This window comes from Heptranchias perlo, chromosome 9 (genome assembly GCF_035084215.1).
Source record: "Heptranchias perlo isolate sHepPer1 chromosome 9, sHepPer1.hap1, whole genome shotgun sequence".
NCBI classification, from domain to species: Eukaryota; Metazoa; Chordata; class Chondrichthyes; order Hexanchiformes; family Hexanchidae; genus Heptranchias; species Heptranchias perlo.
Genome location: NC_090333.1, coordinates 48,705,523 through 48,713,158, shown reverse-complemented (window position 1 = coordinate 48,713,158; position 7,636 = coordinate 48,705,523). Strand labels below are relative to the sequence as shown.

Below are 7,636 nucleotides of genomic sequence, written 5' to 3'. Positions count from 1 at the left end.
CAATGTCAGTCCCAGGTAGCTCCAGGTATGTGAAGTGCAAGGTTGGGAGTGGTATTCAAGGGTACCTTCAAATGACAATAGTGCGGACTGTTGGGTCGAATGGCTTGGTTCCATGTTGTAATTTTATGTAAACGTCTGTTATAACACTGGCTTCCCACAGGGAGCAATTTGGCAAGCCAGCAAAAAAAGTGGAAAAAAATCAATGTTACACCTTATTACTGAAATGTCTCTATTGTAACACACAATACAGGCAATACACTTAACAACCAGGCTTATTTCTTGACTTAAATTTTATATCAGTTTATACTTCGTTTAAAGTAACCCATTGAAAAAAATATCCAATTGGCCTATTTTAGATCTCAAAAAGATTGTCTAGGTGTGCAGTTTCATCTTACTCTGAACTCAACAGCTTTAACCACAGAGCCAGGAAATGACAAGAAGTAACATGAAGAAACCAAAGTATACCACACAACGACTAAGGTATAAGAAACAAATTATTAATATTTTAATGATTAAATATCACTGATATAAACATTTATCAGTAACATTTTATTCAACAAGTCAAATATAATTTCTAAAAGTTATTAAATAAAAGTGAAACAGTGTATTTACTTGTGGGCAGTAAGTAATATATAGGACAAATTGCAGCACTATGAATACTGACCTAAATTCTATTAGACCAGCTATTGTGAAATTTTTAAACTTCTGTTTATTGTACCTTTCAAGTGCTTGTATGTACTTTTATTCGTACTTGGGTAGTGTGTATAAAATGCAATATATTTAAAAGTCATCTGTGTGCTGTATAGAATATCCAGATTTATTGGGCTCCATGTTTCCTTCATTGGGTGGACAAGTTGCTTTTCAAACATTTTAGTAAGGTTGGATTTGTGAGTTGCCAGACAAGAAGCTTTTATATATAAATATATAAACCTGGATGGCCTAGATTTTCCACTTAGTCGTAATGCTGATGGAAGTGTGATGGGGTGGAACTTCCACCCGCCCCTTATGTTCGCCACTGACCCCAATTGATTTAAATATTGTTGAGTGGGCTAACACCTAAATTGAAGGTTTGTCCTTGGGGTGGGGGTTGGAGGGGGTGGGGGCAGAAAATCTCCTGCTATTGCAGGATTTAAACTCCTGCAGCAATTTAAAGGGTCAGGCTGTGCAGGAGGATGTAATGATGAAGGAAGGGGTTCTTTATGGGTATAAGTCAGCTTAGTGAGCCAGAGATCCTCATGCAGGAGACAATAGCGAGGAGAGATGGCTTGTTTGGGATGCAAGCAGGAGGCCATCGAGCCCAGTGGAGGGAGGCGGCATTGGTGCTAAATGTTATCTTCACGACCCCTCAAGACAGGTGTGCAATGCCAAAAAAGTTTACTGACCTCACGAGAATGGATGAGATATTGAGAAGTCAAACAAGATTCCCAGAATACACAGTAGCACCATATGTGTCACTCCATCGTCGCTTACCATCACTCTTCAACAAATTCCTTAGTGTTTTCCTCTGTCCATGACTACCTTTACATTCCCATTCTAAATCTGCAAATACACCTTATTTCACAACCTAAACTGTGTGCTCCCACTTGAAAGGCACATCTTGGATTTCATGCTGTCATAGCAGCAGCTGTCAGCACCTTTTACATGGTCTGCCTGATGACACCTGGCTGCACTGCGTATCCTGCTAAAACAAGTTTCATATGTTGTCTGCATTCTTGTTTCAGGAGAAGATAACCCATAATTTAACGATGAGACAGGCTACAGTGGGTAGGCTACCCAACATCAGACCTCTCATCCCCTTTGAGGAAAAAGCCTTTCTACTGCTGAGGAGGTCAATGGAGGTAGAGGTTTGAAAAGTTGGAGGGCAAGAGCCAGCTGTAGCTTCATCATGATATTCTGCTACTCTTCCATCTCTAGCAGCAGGAGGAACACTGAAACTCGCTGCAAATAGCCTCATTTTATTGCTTTTACTGAAAATAACTAGAGATCTCAGATCCTCCACCATTCATTCTAATCTCTCTTCCCCTTCTCCTCCTGCAGATGAAACACAGTACCAAGACGCAGAGGAGGAGGAAGATCTGAGAGGACATCACTGAGAGGATGCAGGACATTTTGACGGGGGAAGGGGAACAGCCAGAAGCCGTGGTCCATGTGGAAACCAATAACATAGGAAGGAAAAGGGTCGAGGTCCTGCAGTCAGAGTTTCAGGAGCAAAGGAGGAAGTTAAAAAACAGGACCTCAAAAGGTATTAATCTCTGGATTACTCCCGGTGCCACTGTGCTCATGAGTAAAGGAATAGTAGGATAAGACAGATAAATGAGTAGCTGGAGAAATGGTGCAGGAGGGAGGGCTTCACATTCCTGGGGCATTGGAACTAGTTCTGGGGCAGGAGGGATCTGTTCAAGATAAACAGGTTGCACCTCAATAGAACTGGGATCAATGTCCTTGCGCTTCCCTAGTGCTGGGGGGAGAGATTTTAAACAAATTTGGCAGGGAGATGGGCACCAGATAGGAGAAACAAAATTCACCGAGGATTGGGAGGCACAAGTAGCACTAGTGTAAAGAATAGTTGAGAAATAGGAGGGTCCAGACAGGTGGCAAATGTGAGGCAGTCTAAGATGAGATTGGAATGCATGTGCGTAAATGTACGTGGCCTGGTAAATGAAGTTGGTGACCTGCAGGCTCAAGTAGCCACATGGAATTATGATATAGTGGCAATAGCAGAAACATGGCTCAAAGAAGGGGAGGATTGGGTAATTAATATTTCTGGCTACAAGTTACTCAGGAAAGATGGCAAAGGAAAGAAAGAGGGTTGGGGAGTGGCAGTATTGATCAAAGAAACCATTATAGCACTGGAAAGGGATGATGTAGTTGAGGGGTCAAAGACAGAATCTATTTGGTTAGAATTAAGGAACAATAAAGGAGCTATGACGCTACTGGGTGTATACTATAGGCCACCAAATAGTGAGAAGGAGATAGAGGAGCAAATTTGCAGGCAAATTACAGAAAGATGCAAGGACTATAGACTAATGATAATGGGGGACTTCAATTATCCCATTATAGACTGGGACAGTAACAGTGTAAAGGGCAAAGAGGGGGAGGAATTCCTGAAATGTGTTCAAGAGAACTTTCTGGAACAGTGTGTTTCCAGCCCAACCAGGAAGGAAACAGTGCTGGATCTAATTCTGGGGAATGAAGAGGGGCAGGTGGAGCATGTTTCAGTGGAGGAGAATTTGGGGACAAGTGATCCTAATATCATTAGGTTTAGAATAGTTATGAAAATGGACAAGGAACAATCAAATGTGAAAATGCTTAACTGGAGCAGAGCAAATTTCAATGAGTTAAAAAGGGATGTTGCCCAGGCAGATTGGAATCAAAAATGGGTAGGCAAAACAATAATTGAACAATGGGAGGCCTTCAAGGAGGAGTTGGTTCAGGTACAGAGTAGACACATCCCTACAAGGGGGAAAGGCATCAAAAGCAAGAGCTCCCTGAATGACTAAAGATATAGAGATTAAAATGAAACAGAAAAAGGAGGCTTATGACGAATGTAAGGTTCATAATACTGTAGAGAACCAGGCTGAATACAGAAAGTACAGAGGAGATCTAAAAAAGAGATTAAGAGGGGCAAAGAGAGAGTATAAGAATAGATTAGTGGCTAACATAAAAGGGAACCCAAAAGTATTTTATAAACATCTAAATAGTAAAAGGGTAATCAAAGGAAGCATGGGATCGATTAGGGACAAAAAAGGAGATCTTCTTGTGCAGGCAGAGGGCATGGCTGAGGCACTAAATGAATACTTCACATCCGTCTTCACTAGAGAAGAGGATGCTGCCATTGTACCAGTAAAGGAGGAGGTAGTAGTGATATTGGATAGGATAAAAATAGATAACGAGGAGGTAGTTAAAAGATTGGCAGTACTCAAAGTAGAAAAGTCACCCGGTCCAGATGGGATGCATCCTAGGTTACTGAGAGAAGTAAAGGTGGAAATTGCAGAGGCACTGGTCACAATCTGCCAATCCTCTTTAGATAAGGGGATGGTGCCAGAGGATTGGAGGATTGCAAATGTTATACCCCTGTTCAAAAAAGGGGAGAGGGATAAACCCGGAAATTACAGGCCAGCCAGCCTAACGTTCATGGTGAGGAAACTTTTAGAGACAATAGTCCGAGACAAAGAAAGAAATGAAAGTCAGCACGGATTTATTAAAGGAAAATCATGTTTGACTAACTTGATTGAGTTCTTTGCTAAAGTAACGGAGAAGGTTGATGAGGGTAGTGCGGTTGATGTTGTGTATATGGACTTTCAAAAGGCATTTGATAAAGTACCACATAATAGACTTGTTAGCAAAATTAAAGCCAATGGGATTAAAGGGACAGTGGCAGCATGGATACCAAATTGGTTAGGGGACAGAAAGCAGAGGGTAGTGGTGAACAGATGTTTTTCAGACTGGAGGGAAGTATACAGTGGTGTTCCCCAAGGCTCAGTATTAAGACCACTGTTCTTTTTGATACATATTAATGACCTGGACTTAGGTATAGAGGGTATAATTTCAAATTTTGCAGAAGACACAAAACTCAGAAATGTAGTAGATGTGGCAGATAGTAACAGACTTCAGGAGAACATAGACTGGTGAAATGGGCAGACACATAGCAGATGAAATATAATGCAGAGAAGTGTGAAGTGATTCATTTTGGTAGGAAGCATGAGGAGAGGCAATATAAACTAAATGGTACAATTTTAAAGGGGGTGCAGGAACAGAGAGACTTGGGGGTTCACATACACAAATCTTTGAAGGTGGCAGGACAAGTTGAGAAGGCTGTTAAAAAAGCATATGGGATCCTGGGCTTTATTAATAGAGGCATATAATACAAAAGCAAAGAAGTTGTGCTAAACCTTTATAAAACATTGGTTAGGCCTCAACTGGAGTATTGTGTTCAATTCTGGGCACCACACTTTAGGAAGGATGTCAAGGCCTTAGAGAGGGTGCAGAAGAGATTTACTAGAATGGTGCCAGGGATGAAGAACTTCAGTTATGTGGAGAGACTGGAGAAGCTGGAGTTGTTTTCCTTAGAACAGAGAAGGTTAAGGGGAGATTTGAGAGAGGTGTTCAAAATCATGAATGGTTTTGCCAGAGTAAATAAGGAGAAACTGTTTCCAGTGGCAGAAGGATTGGTAACCAGAGGACACAGATTTAAGGTGATCGGCAAAAGAACCAGAGGCAACATGAGGAAACATTTTTTTACACAGCAACTTTTAATGATCCGGAGTGCACTGCCTGAAAGGGTGGTGGAAGCAGATTCAATAGTAACTTTCAAAAGGGAATTGGATAAATACTTGAAGAAAAAAATTACAGGAATTTGGGGAAATAGCAGGGGAGTGGGATTAATTGGATAGCTCTTTCAAAGAGCCGGCACAGTCATGATGGGCCGAATGGCCTCCTCGTGTGCTGTACCTACAATGATACTATGACACTGTGAGCTAACCTGTCCAATCCTTTAATCATCTAAAACACCTCAATTAGGTTACTCTTAATGTTCTATATTCAAGGGAATACCAACCTAGTCTACGCAATCTGTCCTCATAATTTAAGCCTTTTAGCCCCAGTATCATTCTGGTTAATCTGCGCTGCACCTCCTCCAGTGCCCAGAACTGAATGCAGATGCAGTCTACCCAGAGCTTTATAAAACTGCAGCATAACTTCCACCCCTTTGTATTCCAGCCCCTTGAGATAAAGGCTAACATTCCATTAGCCTTTTTAATTATCTTTTGTACATATCAACGAGTTTTTAGTGATTTCTGTACATGGATGCCTAAACCTCTCTGCTCCTCCACAGTTCCTAGTTTCTTACCATTTAGAAAATACTCTGATCTATCTTTCTTAGGTTCAAAGTGGATGACCTCATACCTTCCCACATTGAATCCCATCTGCATAGGTTTACCCACTCACTTAATCTATCATTGTCCCTTTGCAACTTTCTGCTCCCATCTACACTACTTACTGTGCCACCTAACTTAGTATCGTCACCAATTGCCTGCACTTGGCCCATATCCCTCTATACCCATCTTACCCATGTAACTGTCCAAATGCTTTTTAAAAGACAAAATTGTACCCGCCTCTACTACTGCCTCTGGCAGCTTGTTCCAGACACTCACCACCCTTTGAGTGAAAATATTGCCCCTCTGGACCCTTTTGTATCTCTCCCCTCTCACCTTAAATCTATGCCCCCTCGTTATAGACTCCCCTACCTTTGGGAAAAGATTTTGACTATCTACCTTATCTATGCCCCTCATTATTTTATAGACTTCTATAAGATCACCCCTAAACTTCCTACTCTCCAGGGAAAAAAGTCCCAGTCTATCTAACCTCTCCCTATAAGTCAAACCATCAAGTCCCGGTAGCATCCTAGTAAATCTTTTCAGCACTCTTTCTAGTTTAATAATATCCTTTCTATAATAGGGTGACCAGAACTGTACACAGTATTCCAAGTGTGGCCTTACTAATGTCTTGTACAACTTCAACAAGACATCCCAACTCCTGTATTCAATGTTCTGACCAATGAAACCAAGCATGCCAAATGCCTTCTTCACCACCCTATCCACCTGTGACTCCACTTTCAAGGAGCTATGAACCTGTACTCCTAGATCTCTTTCTTCTATAACTCTCCCCAACGCCCTACCATTAACGGAATAGGTCCTGGCCCGATTCGATCTACCAAAATGCATCACCTCACATTTATCTAAATTAAACTCCATCTGCCATTCATCAGCCCACTGGCCCAATTTATCAAGATCCCGTTGCAATCCTAGATCACCTTCTTCACTGTCCACAATGCCACCAATCTTGGTGTCATCTGCAAACTTACTAACCATGCCTCCTAAATTCTCATCCAAATCATTAATATAAATAACAAATAACAGCGGACCCAGCACCGATCCCTGAGGCACACCGCTGGACACAGGCCTCCAGTTTGAAAAACAACCCTCGACAACCACCCTCTGTCTTCTGTCGTCAAGCCAATTTTGTATCCAATTGGCTACCTCACCTTGGATCCCGTGAGATTTAACCTTATGTAACAACCTACCATGCGGTACCTTGTCAAAGGCTTTGCTGAAGTCCATGTAGACCACGTCTACTGCACAGCCCTCATCTATCTTCTTGGTTACCCCTTCAAAAAACTCAATCAAATTCGTGAGACATGATTTTCCTCTCACAAAACCATGCTGACTGTTCCTAATCAGTCCCTGCCTCTCCAAATGCCTGTAGATCCTGTCCCTCAGAATACCCTCTAACAACTTACCCACTACAGATGTCAGGCTCACCGGTCTGTAGTTCCCAGGCTTTTCCCTGCCGCCCTTCTTAAACAAAGGCACAACATTTGCTACCCTCCAATCTTCAGGCACCTCACCTGTAGCGGTGGATGATTCAAATATCTCTGCTAGGGGACCCGCAATTTCCTCCCTAACCTCCCATAACGTCCTGGGATACATTTCATCAGGTCCCGGAGATTTATCTACCTTGATGCGCGTTAAGACTTCCAGCACCTCCCTCTCTTTAATATGTACACTCCTCAAGACATCACTATTTATTTCCCCAAGTTCCCTAACATCCATGCCTTTCTCAACCGTAAATACCGATG

The 7,636-nt window shown here is 42.1% G+C and overlaps 1 protein-coding gene across 1 annotated transcript in view; it reads left to right on the top strand.

Moving 5' to 3' along the window:
* Positions 1 to 2,119: 2,119 nt before the first annotated feature.
* The window catches only part of LOC137325358 (interleukin-12 receptor subunit beta-2-like), a 153,717-nt gene continuing 148,200 nt past the window's right edge, over positions 2,120 to 7,636 (top strand). Inside the window, exon 1 of the mRNA XM_067990360.1 lies at positions 2,120 to 2,242. The gene's annotated coding sequence lies outside the window, so the exon portion shown is untranslated. The remainder of the gene's footprint in view (positions 2,243 to 7,636) is intronic.